Consider the following 23,247-nt stretch of genomic DNA (forward strand, 5'->3'; position numbering starts at 1 on the left):
CGCTGTTGCTGAAAACTGAGACCACCAACGAGTCTCCACACTGCTATCCTCCAAGTCCGGTAACTGCTCCCCCATGATATCCACAGTTAAGCACTGATATGCTATTTTAACCTGGTCGGTTAAATAGTTTTAAATATCAGGGAGAATGTATCCAACTCCGATTCAAGGCCCTCCTTAACATAAAATGCTATGCCTTCATCTATTCAATCCACCTTATCACTACGTTCATATATGCATCTTTGCTGCATTTTTTTGCAGACTCTCTTGATGTAAACCGCTCTAACTGTAAAGTATTGCGGGATATAAATTTTATTATTATTATTACGTTATAGCTTGTATCCTGCTATGACAGTGTCCCATTGGTTATCTTCCTTCCGCCAGGTCTCAGAGATGCCTATTATATTTATCTTTTATTTTAATGCAATATGTTCTAACTCTCCCATCTCGTTCCTTAGACTTCTGGCATTTGCATACAGACATTTCAAACAATGCTTGTCATATCTGTTTACAATTTACTCAGCAGTTGGCATGGATAATTTGCAATCTTTAAAATCAGCCTGCTCTGAAACAAAATGTCTACTATGGCCTGTATTGCATTCTCACTATCAAGATGATCTGTCTTTCCTTTTATGATGATATCTTTTAAAGACACCTTGTCCCGATCCATGCGCTTTTGAGAGATTGTCGGCCTTCCCCCCAGTTTCTAGTTTAAAAGCTGCTCTATCTCCTTTATAAATGTTGATGCCAGCAGCCTGGTTCCACCCTGGTTAAGGTGAAACATAGAAATATGATGGCAGATAAAGGCCAAATGGCCCATCTAGTCTGCCCATCCATAGTAACCATTACTCTCTCTCCGAGAGATCCCACGGGCCTATTCTAGGCCCTTTTGAATTCAGACACAGTCTACTGTCTCCACCACCTCTTCTGGGAGACTGTTCCATGCATCTACCACCCTTTCTGTAAAAAAGTATTTCCTTAGATTACTCCAGAGCCTATCACCTCTTAACTTCATCCTATGCCCTCTCATTGCAGAGTTTCCTTTCAAATGAAAGAGACTTGACTCATGCGCATTTACATTACTTAGGTATTTAAACATCTCTATCATATCTCCCTTCTCCCACCTTTCCTCCAAATTATACAGATCGAGATCTTTAAGTCTGTCCCCATACACCTGTCCCTATACGCCCTTGCAGAATAGGCTCACCCTTCCTCAGTATGCAAGCCTTGTAGGAGAGTGTGGTGTAGTGGTTAGATTTACAGCCTCAACACCCTGAAGTTGTGGGTTCAAACTCCACGCTGCTCCTTGTGAGCCTACTGGGACAGATAGGGAATATGCTTGAGTAACTGATTTGTAAACCATTCTGAGATTCTTTGGAAAGATGGGCTAAAAAAAAATAAATAAATAAAAGCCAACAGCAAATTAAAAAAAAAAAAAAAATGTAAACAGCAGCATCCTACCTGTATGCAATCTACCTTTTGTAATGTTGTGCCGGGCTTCTAAAATGACTTCCTAAATGATATATAAGTAATCAAATACAATAAATATATTCCATGGCTACTCTATTCAAAATCACAATTTGTCAACAACTAGAATCAGAAAAGACAAGAAGGAAACAAGTGAGATGCAAGCAAAACCATGCAATTTAAACAAATATATATATATATATATTTAAATGGTTCAGCATTGTTGACAACCATTTTCTGTTTTGCATTAGCTGTCATTAGGCTGTCAAAATATCAAAGTTTCCTTTTAATTTAGCCTGTGGAGTTTAATGCTGTGCTTCTGGATGGCTGGAAAATACTTCTCTTTTTTCTTCTCCTTTGGCACTGGCTTCACTTATACAATCCTTACAGCTCAACACCTCCTATGATTAATAACACTGCCAAACATCCCTATTTAAAACCTATCTATAGTTTATGGTTCTTTTCGGCATCCCTCTTTTCACTGTGTTTCTTCATTTCATCCACAGTGCCCATTATCTGAGCTTTTATACAAACTGATGCATTTTCCTTGTTTTCTCAGCAGGGTTATTTTTATGTATCTTACTCAATAAAGCGATGTAGATTTTACTTGACAAAAGCACTGTAAAGCCTATGCAAATGAAGGGGTTTAAACAGGAAAGATTTATTTTAAAAAGGGGAAAAATCACTAAAGACTTCAGTCTTTGTAGATGAAACACCTGTAATAGCAGCAGCAAAAGAAGCAACTGACTGTTGGTCCATAAACATGCCAAAGCCTTTAAATACATCACTTTTCTCCATAGGCAATTTAACCTCACTCTGCATCAAAAGGAGCTTATTTGTCACACCATAGTGTTAGAGTTATAGGTTATTAGCACTGTAATAGCTGATTAATGTAAAGCTTCATTTTACACAGAAAGTTTAAATAGGAACTGGGACCTCATAGTTGATATATTCATAATTCCCTTCCCTAAGTATTTTATAAAAGGCTCTGCTGAATGTGGAGATTTCTGTAAAAAATGTTGTAAGGATCCTACCAAATATCTAAATATTTGCTAACACAAATTTGAAAACACTGTACTATGGGAGCATCAATTTCACAAACTAAACTAAAACTTGAATTTATAGATTGTGTCATCTTTATAAAAATAAAGCTTGATTCGGTTTACAATAAGTAATGTTAAAGGGGGAAATAATGTAGAGGAAAATTTACAATTTGGTGAAAAAGGCTAGCTTTACAAATATAACTGTCACAAAACACATGTGTGGATGCTAATGCCAAAGCATACATGTATATTTTTTGGCATATACATCTGGAAATACCTAATTTCAAAAAACTGTTCATATATATGGATTCTATTTTGTTTTGATGTCCTGTTTTATCTATTTTAATTGATGTATTTATATGTATGATTTCAATGTGATAACACGGCCTCAATCTTCAGGAAAATTCAGTATATAAGAGGAGTCAATTAAAGTCAGAAGAAATAACTCATTTTTTTAAAATTTGAAGCTGTGCCAGATACCACTGAGATAAGTACAATTTTCCTCTTAATTACTGGTGGAGACCCCCAGGTACAAATGCCAATGGTAAGATTTTTAAAAGTTGCACAGACAGTGGTGTTAACATTTATTTTGTTGCTTTCATTGTTTTTTTTATTCACGGTAACTGCAAAAATATAGTAGAGTAATTGAACAAGGAAAAGTGATATAAAATAAGCTGTTTAAGGTATATAAGATATAGTGTAAATTTTTATTACACTCTTCTACAGGACGGATGGAACCATTTTATTGATAATTTGATCACATAATTTGTCCTCCTTGGTGCCAAAAACATCTCAGAGGAGCTACACTGAAAATTAAAATAGTGATTTGGGGATTTTAGATTTCTATCTCTAACCCCAAACCCCCCCCCCCCCAAAAAAAAAAGTATTTTAAGCCCCCCCTTTCAATTTGGTTTGTTAGGCTGTCAGACTGTTACTCACTGTGCCATGCTGTGTGCTGAGAGTTGCAAGAATGTAACCTGTAAACAGCTTACAGAGAGATCATCTGCCTCAACAAGCCTGCAATCCGGACTGCTTGTGTCTTCTGACTGCCTCTTGAACCCAACACATCAGCCTGAGATCTCAACCTCCACCGGATTATGCACACACAAATTAGGGGAGGAACACAGTCAACCCTAATCCTGCAAAAAGCTGCCACAGAGCCATGCAGCCTGCACTCAAACCCACTGCTGATGAACCTGGGGCGAGCCTTGCTCCCAAGAGCCTTGCTCCCTGAGCCCCCGAATTGTTAGTGTAGGCTGTTCAAGTAGGTGCACTGCAAAGCAGTCTGCTGTTTGGAAGTAGACCCTCAACCTCAGAGTTTGTGCTCTTCCATAGCCTGAGCTGTCCCACAAAGGGGATCCTCTGCAGCACCAAAAGCCTTGTAAACATAGCAAAAAAATTTTTTTAATGAAAATAAACACAAGCAGAAAAGACAAGCTCCTACTCTTTTGCTTGAAAGAAGACAATTGAGGAGTTGAAGGACAGCCCAGAGGTAAAGGAAGAGGAGCAAAAAGAATGAAAATAAGAGTTTCAACTAGGGCTTATTTTTGGGGTAGACCTACCCTGAAAATCATGCTAGGGCTTATATTTGGGGTAGGTCTTATTTTCAGGGAAACACGGTATGCACAGGTACTTATTTTGTATCTGGGGCATTAGAAGGTTAAGTTATATGCTCAGAGTCACACAATAGGAATTGAACCTAGTTCCCCAAGTTCTAAAGTCATTATACTAACCATAGGTAACACCTCCACTCCTTCAATAAAAATCCATGGCCAGCCCTACCAGTGAAGGCTTGCATTTTTCACACATGGTTTAACTTTTTGCCCTTGTTTTTCATCTCCTTCTTATCTTACTTATGCAAATAGAGCCCCAGAGTGAATTTATGTATCCCTCCACAACCCCCAGAGGTTACCACTGAACGTATCACTTGATATATGGTATGTTATACTGACCTTTACTATCTAAATCCAAAATAATGCTGTTTCTCAATAACCTGAAGAAAGGAGCTTAGCTCCAGAAAGGTGGTTAGACAGATCTATTAGGTTAATCCTGTAAAAAGATCTTATTTATAACTTGTTAATCAGCCATTCTTCACACATGTTAAAATGGATTAAAATGGCAACCACTATATTTTGCTTAATACTAACAAAAATATTGGAACAACAAAAGCAAGAAGACCCAAGTTTCCCCAGGAAATGAACAAATCCAAACAAACGAGACTGTGGAAATACAATGTTCTTGGACCTTGGAGATAATTTATTTGAAATTTCCTTTATAAAAGCAATCACAGCAATAAAACAATCAAAAACTCTATCCACATGTGTCTTTTAGAAGGACCCAACACGGGCCATGTTTTGTCTAAACACACCTTTCTCAGGGATCCTAGGGTATGAATGCCAAAAAATGTGTGTTAGTCTAAGAATGTGTGAATGTGAAAAATAAATGGTGTCAAAAAGGTGTGGACTACAGATGAGGAAGTCATGTGTATGTGTGACAGTGGAGAGGCATAGCCACAAAACCAATACTAGGCAGAAAATACTTTTTTAAAAAACCCATATTTGTGCATAAAGATGTGTACATGGTAGGGAAAGTGTTCCTGAGTGCCCCTTAATAGGAACGGAAAGGAAGAAATTATTGTTCATTTTTGATTCTCTTATCTCATTTTTTTCATTCAAAACTTAAACATTTTATTTTAGTCAGGGATCAAAAGATTCAAAACAAAGAGTCTTCTCGTGAACACCTGTACAATGTGATTGCTTCTCTCCCAATAAGACTGCTGGAAGCACCTTCAAAAACATGAGTTGTATGCTTTAAAAAACTATTTTGTCAGTCCTATGACAATTTAATTATTATTATAATTATTATTATTTTTATCTAGTGTTTCTTGACTCTGTTTAGGTAGCAATGTCTTGTCAATATCTGCCTTTGACTGACATTTGCCTAGCTGAGCAAAGGTTTGATCTGCTCAAAGCAGGAACTCAACTACATGAGAACCAGCGGTGACAGCTAGGATGTAGACCTGAATTCTAACAATGTCTTTTCTAGCCTGTGCTCAGGCAAGCAGAACAAGCACTTAAGCTGCCTCCAAAAGGACTTTATTCTTGTCTTTACTTATGGTTTGCCTTTTATCCAAAACCTGGGAAACATTAGTGAAAAGCACTACTTAAGGACTGGTACACCACTCATTTATATGCATCCTTTTTTGGAGAGGAAAAGGGCTCCCTTACTTAAATTTTATTTAACCTCCGATGATTCAATATAAATGAAAGCCTGAATGCAAAGTAAACATATACGGAACAGAAAGATTTCAGAGTTCCATTACTGTATGCATTTCTTTAGAAATTATCATGATTCCAAGAAGCACTTTCCAGACTGGAGGAGAAGCTCAGTGGTTAGTGCAGCAGCCTGAAAACTTAATGAACTGAAGCTCCTTTTGACTCTGCCACAGGAATGATATTGTAATTCTAAACTTTGCAAGAATCTTTAAAACAGTGTATGCACTTTGTTTATTTATTTATTTATTTTATAAAGACAGATATGGAGCTCCATTTTGCATAGAAACTAGAAAAGGTTCAAAGAATAGCGACCAGGATGATAAACGGATGGAACTCCTCTCATATGAGGAAAGACTAATGAGGTTAGGGCTGTTCAGCTTGGAAGAGAGACAGCTGAGGGGAGACATGATAGAAGACTACAAAATCATGAGTGCTGTAGAACGGGTAAAAGTAGATCAATTTTTATACTCCAACAAAAATTACAAAGACTAGGGGACACTCAAAGTTACAGGGAGATACTTTTAAAACCAATAGGAGGAAATATTTTTTCACTCAGAGAATAGTTAAGCTCTGGAATGCATTGCCAAAGAATGTGATAAGAGCGGTTAATGTAGCTGATTTTAAAAAAGGTTTGGACAAGTTCCTAGAGGAGAGAAGATATGCATGTTCCTGTTCAATGATTTTAGGAAAGGAAGGCTGAGGGAGAATTGACAGAGTGGGCAGTGGGAGGGAGAGGTGGAGGTGGCTTGGTTGAGAAGTCAAGGTTAATTTTGTTGACCTTGTCATAGAAGTAATTGGTCATAGTCTGGGGAAAAGTGATGGAGGGGTTGGAGGTGGGGACACTTTGAACATAGAGTTCAGTGTGGCAAAGAGATGGCGAGAGTTGGAGCCAAAGGAGTCAATCAGGCAGGTGTAGTAGTCTTGTTTGGCAAATGAAAATGTATACTGGAAGGAGGTCGGGCAAAATTTGAAGTGCATAGTCAGCATGGGTGCGAGATTTGAGCCAGAGACGTTCAGCAGACCTGGCACAGAAGCATAAGTCGCTCATTTTTGGGTTCAGCCAGGACTGGGGTTTGGCGCACTTTACATAGAATGGGGCAAGGGTATCTAAAACATAGGTGAGAGTGGTATTATAGGAAAAGACAGCTTCATTTACAGGCTGGTATAGTATAGTGCAGGGGTTTCAAAGTCCCTCTTTGAGGGCCGCAATCCAGTCGGGTTTTCAGGATTTCCCCAATGAATATGCATGAGATCTATGTGCATGCACTGCTTTCAATGCATATTCATTGGGGAAATCCTGAAAACCCGACTGGATTGCGGCCCTCAAGGAGGGACTTTGAGATCCCTGGTATAGTGTTAGAGAAGAGGGGTGAAACAGCAATGGAGAGAGTGCAGGAATCAATAGCCTGAAGATTCTTAAATGGTGGGTCTGGGGGGAAGGTGGTGAGTTGTAAAAGTTATTAAAAGGTGGAAGAACTGTGGTGCAGAAATGTGTGATAGTTAGAGAAGAGGACAAGATCAAGGCAGTGGCCATTCTGGTAGGAGGGACAGTGAAGCATATATGAAGTTTGAATGAGGATATTAAGGCTAGAAGCCTAGACGCATAGGAGTTGTAGGGGTCATCAGTGTGAATGTTAAAATCACCAAGAATGAGGGAAGGAGATGAAGGTTCAAGAAAGAGGGAGAGCCAGAAGTCAAAGTCAGTGAGAAAGGAAGAAAGGGGCTTAACAGAGTTTCGGTAAATGACTGCTACATGGAGGGGTAGATGAGGAAATAGTCAGATGCAATGGTCTTTGAAGGAAGAAAAACTGTGCAATTGAGGCAAAAGAAGGGATTGAAATCTACAAGAGGATGAGAGCAGCATTCAGTAATGCCCATGTGCTAATCAATTAACATAGCTACATTCACTCTCTGCCCCCAAACATGCCCCCAGTGTTAAGAAAAATTATATTTTAGTGAATGGGTAGAGCATGTTGTTGCTAGGTATAATCGACTCGTACTCGAGTCCTAGCAATTTGATGAATTGCGGATCTAAAAAGAAATTGATTGTGTGCTAGTCAGGAAAGGTCCTCCAGCATCATACCCATGGTTGTTCTCAATGTGTCCAGCCATCTGACTGCAGTTCGCCCTCTTCACTTGGTTCCTTCGATCTTCCCAAACAATGATGTCCTTCTCCAGTAATCTCTCTCTTCTGATGGTATGATCATCATTTGGGCTTCAAGTGACATAGCCGGTTTGATCTCTTCCAGAATCGATTTGTTAGTTCTTCTGGCAGTCCACAGCATGCCTAAAATCCTCCAGCACCAAAGCTCAAATGAGTCAATCTTCTTTCTATCTTGCTTCTGTAGTGTCCAGCTTTCACATCTGTAACTGACCACAGAGAAAATGAGTGCGTGGATAAGTCTGATTTTCGTTTGGAGTGTTACCTCCTTGCCTTTGAATACTTTGTCTAGAGCAGGGGTGTCCAACCTGCGGCCTGAGGGCCACATGCGGCCCCATTAAGTATTTTGTGTGGCCCCGGTCGAGGGCGATGCAGTTTTTCCTCTGCTGACCCTGGGTGTTTACCGTCTTGCAAGCTCCCTCCTCCATCTTGCTGCAGCATTTGAGCGTTTGTGTGCCCCGGAAACATTTTTTTCGGCCAATGCATCCCAGGGAAGCCAAAAGGTTGGACAACCCTGGTCTAGAGCCTTCATTGAAGAGCAACCAAGTGCTATTCTGCGGAGTATTTCCTCCCTGCTAGTTGCTTCTTTGTTTACAAAAGAGCCCAGGAAATTGAAATCCTTTACAACTTCCATTTTATAGCCCTCATGCTCAAAATTTTCATCATTTTCCATGTTCATGATCTTCGTCTTGTTTATGTTCAGTTCTAATCCCATGTTATGACTTTCAACTTTGACTTTTTTCAGCGGATACAGCATGTCTTTTTTGCTGCTAGTGATGAGTGTTGTATCATCTGCATAGCACAGGTTATTTATATTTTGGCCACCAACTTTGAAACTGGCACTCTCTTCTTCCAAATTTGCTTTTCAGAAGATGATGTTCACCATACAGGTTGAACAGATAAGGTGACAAGATGCATCCTTGCCTGACGACATGTTTTATTGGAAACCAATAAGTGTTGCCATATGCAGGTCTCACTGCAGCTTCTTGATTTTCATATATGCTTTCAGCTGAGTTATGTGTTTGGGTATTCCCATTTGCACTAGAGTCCTCCATAGTTTGTGATCCACATAGTCAAAAGCTTTGCTGTAGTCAATGAAGCCAAGTTATAGAGGGTTTTGGTATTCTTTGTTCTTCTCCAATATCTCACAGAAATATACAAATATGATGGCAGATAAAGGCCACATCCATTCAACATTGACAATAATGTCTCTTATTCCTTGGCCTTTTCTGAGAGTGTGACACAGTGGTGAAAGCTACAGCCTCAGTACCCTGAGGTTGTGGGTTCAAACCCACGCTACTCCTTGTGACCCTGAACAAGTCACTTAATCCCCCCATTACACCAGGTACATTAGATAGATTATGAGTCTGCTGGGACAGACAGGGAAAATGCTTTACCTGAATAAATTAATGTAAACTGTTCTGAGTTCCCCTGGGAGAAAGGTATAGAAAATTGAATAAATAAATAAATAAATAAAATATATAACTTCGGGTAGTTTTTATTCAAAGCTTGATTGGAGCCTTCGTTGTATTATTTTCAGCAATATTTTGGAATTAAAGCAATTGTTGTGTAGTTAGTACAGTCCTTGGCATCACCTTTCTTCGATAAAGGTATGAACAATGATCTTCCCCAAACGGTTGGCTATATTTTTTCCTTCCAAATCTATTGACACAGTTTACTGAGGGCCATGATAGCACCTTCTGAACCTTTGTTTAATTCAATTGGAATACCGTGACTTGTTTATTGATAAAGCTTTAATTGCTGATATGCCACCTTCTTTTAAAATATCTGGTTCTTCTTCGGCTTTAGTTTCCAGTTCAATTTGCTCAATGTTATCCTCATTGCCTTGTTTGTATAAATCTTCCATATATTCTTTCCATCTCTTTCTAATGCTTTCTGGATCATTCAATATCATTCCATTGATATCTTTAAGCTTCGCCAGTCAAGGTTGGAATTTCTGCCACAATCTCTTAATCTCCTGAAAAGCTAATTTGGTTTTTCCATTTACATGTTCTGATTCTATTTTCTGACAAATATCCTTGAGATATCATTCTTTGTCTTGCTGAACTTGATGTTGAAATGCTTGGTTAATTTGTGATACTTTTTCTCTATCACCAGATAGTTTTGCTTGTCTTCTTTCTTCTGCAATTTGCTGGTTTCTTCTGAGATCCAAGGAGATTTCTTGGCTTTTCTTCTGGATTGTTTTTTCAGCTTCATCACTAATTACAGTTTTGATGTCATTTCATAACTCTTTGGGCTCTCTATCTTCTGTATCAAGCAAGGCAAACCTGTTGTTTAGTTTTATCCAATAGTCTGATAGAATGCTTTCAATATTATATTTTGGAAGGTCTCTAATGATCTTCTTCTTGTGAAGCTTCACCTTGATCTTGCATGCCAAAAGATCATGGTCATGTTCAGAATCAACGCCTGGTTTAATCCTTGCAGTCAAAACTGCAAATTTCCATCTCTGTCTTAGTAGTCAATTTGATTTTGATACATGCCATTTGGAGAGGTCCATGTGTACTGGCAACGTCTGTGGGTTTGGAAATGAATATTCATGATTGACAGTTGGTAGCGCATACACATGCAAAAACTACCATGGAATGCCTAAGTGTGACCCATGTTAACACATTTTAACCTGTGGTAAGCACAGCTTAATAAATTGGCCTCTCAAGGCCCGATTCTAAAATTGGTGCCCTAATTGGATTTAGTTCTCAAAAGTAGTAGCTGAGAAGGTAAGAATTAAGAGGTTAGCTTTCATAAACTACAAAAGATCGCAGAAAGAGGAAGACAAGCAAAAATATCTGGAAGGCTGGCAGAAGTGCAATAGTAGTACTGTGAGACTCAAAGGTGAAGGAGAGAAATATAAAGAAGCTGATAAAGAAAAGGCTAAATTGCTTAACAAATATTTCTGTTCTGTGTTCACAGCTGAAGCATCGGGAGCGGGACAACAGAAGACAAACGCAAATAGGGATGGAGGATTGGTAGACCCTGATCGATTTTCAGAGGGTTGTGTTCATGAAGAGCTAGCAAAATTAAAGGTAGACAAAGCAATGGGGCCGGATGCTGTTCATCCAAAGGTGCTGAAAGAACTTAGAGAAGTTCTGGTGGCTCCATTGACTGACCTTTTCAATGCTTCTCTAGAGTCGGGAGTGGTACTGGAGGACTGGAGAAGGGCAGATGTGGTTCCTCTCCACATCTGGAAGTAAGGAAGAAGTAAGGAATTACAGGCTGGTAAGTCTGATTTCTATAGTAAGGAAATTAATGGAAACGCTTTTAAAACAGAGAATGGTCAAGTTTCTGGAAACCGGTAGATTACAGGACTGGAGACAACATGGATTCACTAGAGGTAGGTCTTGTCAGACAAATCTGATCAATTTTTTTTGACTGGGCGACCAGAGAATTGAAAAGAGGGAGTGGGCTAGATATGGTGTATTTAGATTTTAGCAGTTCCACACAGATATCTAATAAATAAACTGAGTGTCCACGGGATGGGTCCCAAAGTGACGGGTTGGGTCAGGAACTGGTTGAGTGGTGGCGACAGAAGGTAATGGTCAATGGAGATCACTCTGAGGAAAGGGATGTTACCAGTGGTGTGCCTCAAGGTTCTGTTCTTGGACCTGTTCTTTTTAACATTTTTATAAATGACTTTGCTGAAGGGCTATCGGGCAAGATTTGCCTCTTTGTGGATGATACTAAATTCTGCAATAGAGTGAACACCCCGGATGGTGTGAATAACATGAAGAAAAACCTAGCAAAGCATGAAGAATGATCTGAAATTTGGCAGCTACAACTTAATGCTAAGAAATGCAAGGTCATGCATTTGGGCTGCAAAAACCCGAGGGAATGGTACAGTTTAGGAGGTGAAGAACTTATGTGCATGACAGAAGAGCGGGACTTGGATATGATTGTATGTGATGATCTTAAGGTGGCCAAACAGGTTGAAAAGGTGATGGCGAAAGCTAGAAGGATGCTAGGTTACATAGGGAGAGGTATGGCCAGTAGGAAAAAGGAGGTATTGATACCCCTGCATAAGACTCTGGTGAGACCTCATTTAGAATATTGTGTACAATTTGGAGGCTGCACTTTCAAAAAGATATAAACAGGATGGAGTTGGTCCAGAGGAAGGTTACTAAAATAGTATGTGGTCTTCATTATAAGGTGTATGGGGACAGACTTAAAGATCTCAATATGTATTCTTTGAAAGAAAGCTCTGGAATATGACCACATCACAGAAGCATACCATGACTCTTACTGGCTCCCAATACAAGCAAGAGTACACTTCAAATTCTACTGCCTACTATTCAAAGCTATTAACGGAGAAAGCCCAACCTACTGGAATAACCGACTAACTCAATCCTCCTCATCCAGGCACAGGAAAACCCACTCACTTTTCACACAAAGTACCATCCAAAAATGTCAAACAAAAAAAAAAACTATATGACAACCTAACAGCCATCAAAGCAGCTAAATTGGACAGACAAATCACCATTCTGTTGTCATCGACCACAGACTACAAAACCTTCAAGAAAGACACTAAAACCCTACTCTTCAAATAATACATAAAACCTATCTAATATGACCAGTTCCTACCTAAACCCCACCTACCCACTCTACACCCTTAATATACTTTAATATGTTTCTAACTACCCAATTAATGCTAAAATGCCTCTATTTACCCAACACTTACCACCTTAAGATCTCAACAACTCTTTGGTAATTCTTATTACCCAACATTTATCACCTTAAGATCTCGACAACTCTTTGGTAATTCTTATGTAACTCTTATGACATCTCTTATGCTATTCCTGTAAACTTTTATGTAATCTCTGAAAACTTTTATGTAATCCGCCTTGAACCGCAAGATATTGGCGGAATAGAAATCACTAATGGAATGGAATGGAATGAGAGTGCATTGGATGAAGTTAAGAGGTGTAGGCTCAGGAGTAATCTAAGGAAATACTTATTTTTACAGAAAGGGTGGTAGATGTGTGAACAGTCTCCCGAAATAGGTGGTGGAGAGAATGTCTGAATTTAAGAAAGCGTGGGCTAGGCACCATGGGATCTCTTAGAGAGGGGAAAGATAATGGTTCCTGTGGATGGGCAGACTGGATGGGCTATTTGGCCTTTATCTGCTATCATGTTTCTATGTTAATTGGTTTAATTGGTACACTAATTGGCTGCACTGATTTAAGAACAAAAAGGCTACTGTTATCCCAGCCAAGGAGGAACCTTATGATGTCTAATGCTACTGTAGGTGTGGTTAACGACAGAAGTGGCTTTAGGTGTTGTATGGTGCCTCTGTAGACGTGGTTCTTATGAAAGGTAGGTGCCAGAAATGTAGGCCTTTAAAACCATGGCCTACATTTCTGGCACCTACCGTTCATGTAGCTGCAATTCTGTAAATAGCGCCATTGCATGCTAGACATGCAATCGGCAGCCTTTTTTAAGGTGGCCACTGATAACGGCGCCATTTCCAGAATCTGGGCCTTAACATATCAAAATCCCCCCCCCCCCAAAAAAAAAAAAGACAAGAATTTGGCAGTTCTTGGGTAAAGTAAGAAAGGTTGTGATAATTTCTCATGGCAATCATGCTGTACCAGACTCTTATATTTAATATGTATCATAAACCTGGAGGAAAGAAAAAAGAGAATCTCATGCAAAACAGAACTGAAACAGAAAAAAGAACCATTGTATCAAGATAAAATCAATCCCTTAAGTTTTCAATGGACCTTTCTACCATTTGTGAATTAGGTCATAAAGGACATGAAGAACAGGGCTGAGTTTGAGATTGATGAGACCTTTAGCATTTTAATGCTAATTTTGTGTTTCTATATTCCCTCCCTCTGGGATTTTTTTTTTTTTAAACTAGTTCTTATAATTGAAAGCCAGTGGATTAAGTGTAACGCATCAAACTGCTGTTAATATCCAACCTGCTGCATGGCTGAATCCTAACAACTCTGTTTGCTGCCTACAGTATGTGCAAGCAAGTGGAACCGTCACATGCTTTGCATGCTAAGGGCCGCAGCCTTTGTCTCCACCAAGTTCTGCCTATTTCAGAGGCTAACATATCGCAATTAGTCTAATTAACGTGAAACAATGAGCAGTGTTACCACTTATCAAATTGATTGTTCCCCTATCAAAACAAAACAGGCCAGCCTTTTGATGTAATTTCAAGAGATGATTTGAAATGTCATGTTGCTGCAAGCCAATTATCGGACTGGAGTCACGGTCAACAGAATGTATAATTAGCATAGAGTTTAGGAAGGCATCTTACTGCTCCTATGCTAATTAACACCCTTTTGTCATAAAACAAAAAGGTTGCAGCTAAGACTGCGAAATTGGTCTTCTTTATTTATATTTTCCCTGCTTATCAACCTGAGACATGACAATGCAAAAGAATGGACTATTCTAATGCCCCTATTTCATATTAATCCTTAGCTCCAAGGTCAGGAATAAGGCAGGGCTGCAGTTGCATTTCACATTCTTCCCTAGTGCTTCTAGCCTAAGAGGCGGCATTAAATACCACTTGTGGAATAGATTAGGGAATGGGTCAAATTCCTAAGGAATAATGGTGGCATGTTAAATAGCTCTTGACCAAGCCAATGATACTGAAATTAAAAGTTCTATTGATGTAGGCCAGAATAAGCATGTACAAGCTATTCTAACCGTTTTAACCTAAAACAAAAAAAACTGTACGTTTTCTTTTCTGTGAGCTGAGTAAAATGCAGAAAGATATCCATCAAACTGTACGAACCAAAGACCACACAACCCAAATGGTAAAATTAGCATCCAGTGAGATGTACATGAGGACTTACACCAGCTGAAACCTGGTGTAAATCCGGGTGTGCAACTTGGACGCACACTACCCAAATTCTGTAAAACTGCATGTCATTCATTGAAATATCCATGACGCATCCATACCCCTCCTATGGCCATTCTCCCTTTTGGGTTGTGTGTGAGAAAATTTGGGCACGGTTATTACACAATCACGCGCAGCCAGATCCGTATACAAATCCAAATTAGTGGCGCTGGTGGTGGTGAGGAAGCCAATTATTGTAAATGAGGATTGGGTTGCTTTGGTACTGATTTCATTTTGGGCTGAACTTGGAAGAAGGATAAGCAACGAGGGTGGAAATTGTGTGTAAAGGGATGTACAGTTATAGAAAATATAAATGAGAAGAGTAATGGAATGGATTGTTTTATATGAGATAATAATAATAATAATAACAGTTTATATACTGCAGGACCGTGAAGTTCTATGCGATTTACAATGATTAAAAATGCTACAAATTGAGTAGAACGAACAAAATTAGAAGTTAGTGACTAACAGTTCTAGAGATCAGTTGTTGTGGGAAAGGTTGTGCAGATCAGCTAAAATGGGCAGAGTGAATGACTTTTATAATGAGCCATGGTGAGGCCTCACTTGGAGTACTTGTGTTCAGTTTTGGAGACCACTGGCTCATGGGACCCTTGACCACCAGAGGGCATCCGCTGAAAATTAGGGGAGGGAAGTTTCATGGCGACTCCAGGAAGTATTTCTTCACCGAAAGAGTAGTGGATCATTGGAACAGACTCCCACTCCAGGTGATAAAGGCCAGCAGCGTGACGGATTTTAAGAGAAAATGGGATACTCACGTGGGATCTTTAAAGGAGTAAATTCAGGGGAGGGGATACTTGGAATGGGCAGACTTTTTCTGCTGCTTTTTTCTATGTTTCTATGTTTCTATTATACAAGTCATTCTCCCTTTTCATTCAAATCAGTCCTTCTTTTACCTCATATAAGACCATCGGTTCCATTACCATTTAAAGAAATGTAATGGGGACACTGTAAATCTGAGAAAGTACAGAGTGGCAACTGGTGCCTTGTGTATAATCTAAATGAAACTTTTTAGGCCCTGCTTATATGTCAGCTTCTTCCATTCTGCCATGTCTAGGAGATTACAAGCACAGAACTTAAAGAAACTCCTCTGTACTTTTTAGTGTCAGTGGAAAAATTAAGACTTAGTGATAATCAATACCAATGCCCAGGAATAAAATTGGAAATATATAAGGTTTCTGGGGATTCTAGATACAAATGGTTATGAAGATGTCAGTTTCTAAATTAAAAGTGATCTTTCTGAATATTAACAGCATGAACCAGCCAATCAAAAAGAAAAAAAAAATTCAGTTATGTTACTAAGGAAAACCAAGATGTTGGAAACACATTTATCTGTTATGAGCAGTCATTGAAATTACAGCGTATACGGTATAGGTAGAAGAACGCGCTTTAATCAGCCATGGGTAAGAAAAATGGAGTAGGTAATACTGTAAAAAAAAAAAAAAACCCCAACAACAACCCTCTGTGTTCTAGCTAAATGTTCAAGCTTCTGATAACAAAGAAAGATAGATCAAAGCTATTCTTTTTTTATGCACACAACAATACTTTGGGTGGTGATGGTAGGGGGAGAATAAATTCCCCTCACCAGTGTCTTTACAAACCAAACCACTCTTGAAGCAGTGAGTGATAGTATTTTAAGTAATAAGTATAAAATCTCACGTAAGGGGGGGTGGTCTATGTCCTTTCTTTCTTCTCTTTCTTGTGAGCATTAGGGCTCACGGGGAGTACCTGGTCAAGGCAGAGGCTTCACTTCTGGCATGTTGGAATAGGTTCTGACTTATTTAAATCCCCAAGGAGGATATGCAGAGCTACAAAAGAGAAAGGGCTCCTTTTACGAAGCCGCACTAGCAGTGCAACGCGCGCTAAACCGCCGGCCACGCTAGCCGCTACCGCCTCCTCTTGAGCAGGCGGTAGTTTTTTTGGCCAGCGCGTTAAACCCGCTAATGCGCCTTCGTAAAAGGAGCCCAAAGTGTTTGCGGAGCCTAGAAGAGAGAGCGCTAAGGGGGAAAAAAACGCTGGTGAAGAACCTGGTCTTCAGTTTAGGGAGAAACCAAACGAGTCGAGATTGCAGTTACAATAAAGATCTGACAGTTATTGCCCTACTCTTTTCTGCTATTCACCAATTGGTTGTTGAGATACTTGTAAACCGTTAAGCCACAATAACTTTTGTGATTGGTGGTATATCAAATCCTTTAAACCAGGGGTAGGGAACTCCGGTCCTCGAGAGCCGTATTCCAGGCGGGTTTCAGGATTTCCCCAATGAATACGCATGAGATCTATTTGCATGCGCTGCTTTCAATGCACATTCATTGGGGAAATCCTGAAAACCCGACTGGAATACGGCTCTCGAGGACTGGAGTTCCCTACCCCTGCTTTAAACTTACTAACTAAATATCTAGTGCCCCACCCAACACAGCCCCAAGGATATGGAGTATGGAAACCTACCCCTACTCCTTGAAAATCAGGGCTACAGCAATTGATAAACTTAGGGAAACATGGTAGCAATAATCATCAATCATTTATTAGAAAAATACATTGTCCTCCATTATTGTTGAAAGAGAGAAAGAAATTTCATTCTAAAATTAAAGGTATGGAATTCCAATTAGCTATTCGGTCTCAAACACCTTGTAAGTCATCAGAACTGAACAGGTTTTCTGTAGCATTTATAAAACATTTAGTAGTAAATTGTCTTCTGCACTTATAAATATTTTTCAGGAATGCATCTCCCTAGGTGGAGCAGACAGCAAGTTTGAAGAAGCAACAATTATAGTGCTGAAATAAGTCAGAGCGAGATCTCTTATATCCTGCAAACTATAGAACTGTCTAATTAATAAAAGATAATTGTGAGATCTACACAAAGATATTTGCTCAGAGATTAGGTAGTTACAGGACAAATAAGTCATATAAATTAAGCAGTTTTTATAAAACTATTATTCTTCTAACCACACAGAACTATTTCATAATTTCTTTTATAAAGTTGAAGGTTTAAAGGAACTAGTCGTACTGTTTCACTAGATCCCATATAGACTTTTGTTCAGATTGTGTGATTATTATCTCCAAGCAGTGAATTGGATTGGTTTCCAGTAACGTCACAATGCTCTACAAAATTACACAACGTCCTATAAAATTTATTCACTTTTGGTGAGGAATGTAGCAAAGATGCCTTTATTACTATCCCTCTTTAACTCAGCTTTAGAACTATTAGCTATTGCTATCTGACAAAATAAACCCAAGAAACTAAATTTAGAAATACTGGGAGCAATATTGAACAGCCCTCAGTCTGCAATATATACAGACACTTTGTCCATGTGCATAGCACTAGTTATCAATATACCTGTATTTGTTTCCCTTTGAAAATTATCAGATGCAAAGGACTAAATTCTATAAAGTTGGTGCCAAACCCCCTCCCCCCTTTTGTATAAATGATGATTAAAGCTTGGTGCATCTCATGTTAATAGCATTTACACCCATGACGCACAATTAAATTTAGGCATGGCCATTTATACTAACTGAAACATGGTGTAAATCCTCACACCTAAATTAGGCGCAAATCCCTCTTATTCTATAACCAAGCACGTAAATTTAAGGAATGCTCCTGATCTACCCATGACTCTCCCATGGCCACGCCCCCTTTTTAAAGTTGCATGTTAAATTTATGTGTGGATCCAGTGCCTAAATTTATATGAATTTCAATTAAATCCAATTAATGCTTGTTAAGATGACAAGTTGCACTAATTGTCTTGTTATTCAATTAAGACGCTTTCATAAATTGGGCATACACCCAAATTTGCATGCGCAACTCAAAGCACCATATATAGAATCTGTGGGGAGGGAGACATGCACACACTAAAAGTACCCACATATTTTGCATTTGGTATGTGCATGGGTAGGTGGTCAAGCTGAGGCAAAAATGGCATGTATGCATTTCAAAAACAAATGTATGTGCACTGTTTGATTCCAGGAATTATGAAAAGCTAAAACGGGAAGACCCAAAGTTCCACAGGAAAAGCAGCAGTTCTATTGAGGAATTTGCGATTTGGAAACCAATTTCACAGTACCTGTATATTATTTAACAACCGGACCCTTGAGAAAGGCTTTGTAAGCCAAAACACGGCCCATGTGGGGTCCGTTAGTTTTTAAAACGGTTGATGTGGATATTTTTCTTAACACTGATTGAAAAAATATAGGAAGGTCAAGAACATCGTGTTTTGTCCACAGTTTGTTTTGTGGTTGGAGGATTCCAGGAATTAAACATGCCTATAGAAACATCTAATTTTAAACCCAGTTAAAAGTATGCATACTAAAGAAGACCACACATGATTTTAGCTAGGCCTGCTGGTACTGTTCTCTCTAAGCTGAGTAAGAACCCTTCACCTACAGTACTACCAGCAGAGGGTGCTGTTTCACTATCACATTTTCAATAGTGAGGGACAGGTAAGTTCTGCAGGACTGCAGGGAACTTGCCTGTTCCCAGCAATTGAAAACACAATAATGAAGCACCACCCCTTACTGACAGCAATTCAACTGGAGGACTCCTGCTCAGCTTAGAGGGAACAGTGCCTGCTGGTGGAAGGAAAGGATCTGGGAGAATCATGGCACACAAGCACTTGATCAGTTAGTTTATGTTTCAGTGGAAGCCAAAAAGAGTATTTCAAGGATATCCTCAAGGCCAACACAAAGAAGTATATCATCAACACTTACCCATGCAAGATTATTGTCCAGAATCACCTCAGATAGAGGAAGAGTCTTTAACAGGAATCTTGGCACTTCAATGCACAACTGCAAAAGAAGATTGAAAAGTAGAAATTATAGAAATAGAATGTTTCAGATCAAATCAACAACCTTAGCCACCCATCCTGCTCAAAAAGATTTGTACAATTTGTGAAGTTTATATCAATCCCAGATCAGCCTCAGCAGTTATTTTCAGACCAAAAGCAAGGACAATCATGGGAGATGATCAACTTCAAATGTAAGGGTCTGCCAGTGGTAATGACAAGAAAAAAACAAAAATAGCTTTATAGTTCTAGCATGCCTCCCTTTGAAAGCTATGATAGTTTTTTTCCCCCTTCTATATGTATCACAGACACTCAGGCCCTGATTCTGTATAGGACGCCCGGGAGAGGTGTCCTATTCAGAATCGGGCCTACACTAAACCCCGATTCTGTAACCGGCGTCCATGTTACAGACACTGGTTAGAGAATCGGGTTAGATTAGACACGGCCCGCTACACTTATCGCAGCAAGGGATCTCTCTGCCGCTATAAGTATAGCGGGCCGCGGCCGCCTGTTCAAATGCCGGCAGGAGGGTGCCCAAACTCTCCTGCCAGAAGATGCCCCCTCCAGACACTACCGATTGCTGGCAGGAGGGTGCCAAAACCCTCCTGCCAGAAGATGCCCCCCCCCCCGACAATATCGATCGCTGGCAGGAGGGTGCCCAATCCCTCCTGCCCGAAGACGCACCCTCCCCCCCCCGCGCTAACAGCCCCCAAACCTCCACCCCACCAAACTAACCTTTTCTTTTGGCCAGACGGGTCTTGCCCGTCCAGCCAGCAGGCCCGCCTCATCGAAATGAGGCGGGCCCGCCCCTTCCCGGCACATCCCGCCGAATCCTAAGGCCTGATTGGCCCAGGTTCTAGAAACCTGGACCAATCAGGCCTAAGGCATAGCGGGTCCGCCAATCCCCACTAAGTCTAAGGCCTGATTGGCCCAGGCGCCTAGAGCCTGGGCCAATCAGGCCTTAGATTAAGTGGGGATGGGTGGACCCGCTATGCCTAAGGCCTGATTGGTCCAGGCTTCTAGAGCCTGGGCCAATCAGGCCTTAGGCTTCGGCGGGATGGGCCAGGAAGGGGTGGGCCCGCCTCATTTCGACGAGGCGGGCCTGCCGACTGGATGGGCAAGACCCGTCTGGCCAAAAGAAAAGGTTAGTTTGGTGGGGTGGAGGTTTGGAGGCTGTTAGCGCGGGGGGGGGCATCTTCTGGCAGGAGGGTTTGGGCACCCTCCTGCCAGCGATCGGTAGTGTCAGGGGGGGGCATCTTCTGGCAGGAGGATTTGGGCACCCTCCTGCCAGCGATCGGACAGGCGGACGCGGCTCGCTATACTTATAGCGGCAGAGAGATCCCTTGCCGCAATAAGTATAGCGGCCGCGTCTACTTACAATGTAGACCAGCATTTTGTTGGCCTACATTGTAAGCGTCTCTTCCTCTACTAGGGAGACGCGTAGGGCCACCTAGGTTTGCCTAAGGCCCTTAGGCGAGCTTAGGCGTCTTGCGGGCCTCCTTAGGCTCCCGGAGGCACCTTCAATATAGGCGGCCTGCCTGGGGAGCATTTTTTTTAAAAACGTGCATCCCGATTGGCTGATTAGACGGCTGTAGGACGCCTACATCTGCCTAAAATCGGGACGCACTTTGTAGAATCAGGGCCTCATTCTTTAGGTAGCTAACATCAGTGAAAACTTAGCACTCCCAAATTTGTAGTCAATGTGTTTGCCTATCCCAACACATATCATACTTTCCCATTACCCCCAAAATGTCCAATGTTTTAAACATATTTTTGGTTCTGTTCTGATCCAAATCACTTATGCACCCTCAGTCTAAAGCTGTGGAGGAAAAGGAGTGTTTCATGCATCCATTGCTTTAGCCAGCTGAGAATGAGACCATGCCTGGGCTTTCTACAATTGGCTTTAGCAAATGTTTATTGTTCTTAGATTGCTCGAGAGTCTTGTTTTTGACATATTTTTTTTTTATGTTACAAGAATATTCCTCATCCTTTTGGATAAAAATATAGGTTTTCAAATAGCAGAAAAACACCATTCTTTTTAGATTTAATGTAACCCTTCTGTCCCTCTCCCCATTAAAGCCTCAACCTCTTCTACCAGATTAAATATAGTCATTGGAATTGAGGATTTATATTAAGTCATATCAAATAAACAAGGGAAATTATTCAAAAGTGCAACCAGATACAGTACTAATACAGTTAACCATAATAAAGCTGTGTAAGTAAACTGTCCCCCATAATAATATGCATAGTTATAGATGGCAGATAAAGACCAGCATGTTCCATCTCGTTTCTCAGTAAGGTGGCTGGAATTATATCTACTGCTCCATGCATAACATCAGGCATGACTCTAACCACCTATATGGGCAGATGAGATAGGCCATGCTGGTCTTTATCTGATCTCTGTTACTATGGAGAACAGTTTACCTTCACACCTTTATTACGACTGACTACACCGAAAAACTGTTGAGAGAAGGACCATGATACTGTACTCTAGTTTTACTTTTGAATAACTTCCTTTGTTTATATAGGAGTGAAGAACTACAGCAATCAAAAAGAAGATGGAGAAAGACAAAAGACATGGAAGATTATGAGAGTTATGAGTTGCGTCTGTGTGGATATCTGAGATTATGTGAGGATGAGAAATTAAATATTTTCATTGAAAATTAAAACGGCACTTAATCGTCCCAGAGTTATATTCGACGGTTCAGAAAATTACTGGTAGAAAAATTAAAAGATCTAGTTGCAGCTGAATATGTTGAGTATTTGAGGGCTAAGTTGCAAATTTTAGGTGATTCAATTCAGGTGATGATGGTAGGAAATGGAGGAATAGATTGTAAGAGAGGAGGAGAAATGGACTGATTTTAAAGCTGTATCAGAAAAAGACATATTAAGTATTGTAAAGACTATGTCAGTTGCTAGGGAGAACGTTGACCCTTGTTCTTCAGGTATTTTTTTGTCAGTTAGCAGATAAAGTATCTTCAAGTTTAATACTTATGGTACTGCGACTACTCATGTGTGTGCATTGCAGGTTATATAGAATTCTGCTGCTCGAATGTTGATGGGAATGCCATGTTTTTGACCATATCTCACCTATACTGAAGAAACTTCACTGGCTTCCAGTCCAATTTCTTATAAAATATAAGATAATAAAATTGGTACATCAGGGGATATATGGTAAATTGCCCAGATACTTTAATGAAATATTACACATATACAATCCAGGACATACATTGAGATCTAAACTATTATAGATGTGGGAAGATGCAAAGAGGTACATTATGTTGATATAGCAAAATCCTCCTTTTCAGTGATTGGCCCAGTTATGTGGAATGATATGCCTGGGAATTTATGTTTATGTGATAATGTTTTGAGATTTAGGAAATTGTTAAAAACTTATTTTTTTTGTCCAGGCCTTTAATTGAAAAGAAAATATATGAACTTGGCGAGCTTTCTATATCATTATTACAGCTTATGGGTGATGTAAATAATGTAGTATTTGTTTAATGATCGGTTGTTCAACTGATTGTGAATGTTTTATAGTAAACCGCCTAGGTTTTAGGCAGATAAATATTTTAAATAAATACTGTATACTGTCTGTATATGCCTGAGAGACAAAAAATAAGCATTTAAAATATGGTATTATTTCCTT

General features: G+C 39.9%; 1 protein-coding gene across 4 annotated transcripts in view; it reads right to left on the reverse strand.

Moving 5' to 3' along the window:
• Positions 1 to 23,247, reverse strand: part of ESRRG (estrogen related receptor gamma) — a 1,015,505-nt gene that overhangs the window by 613,297 nt on the left and 378,961 nt on the right. For all 4 annotated transcript variants that reach the window (XM_033936618.1, XM_033936614.1, XM_033936615.1 and 1 more), the window contains one exon: positions 19,525 to 19,602. The gene's annotated coding sequence lies outside the window, so the exon portion shown is untranslated. The remainder of the gene's footprint in view (positions 1 to 19,524; positions 19,603 to 23,247) is intronic.

Source organism: Geotrypetes seraphini, chromosome 3, assembly GCF_902459505.1.
Source record: "Geotrypetes seraphini chromosome 3, aGeoSer1.1, whole genome shotgun sequence".
NCBI lineage: Eukaryota > Metazoa > Chordata > Amphibia > Gymnophiona > Dermophiidae > Geotrypetes > Geotrypetes seraphini.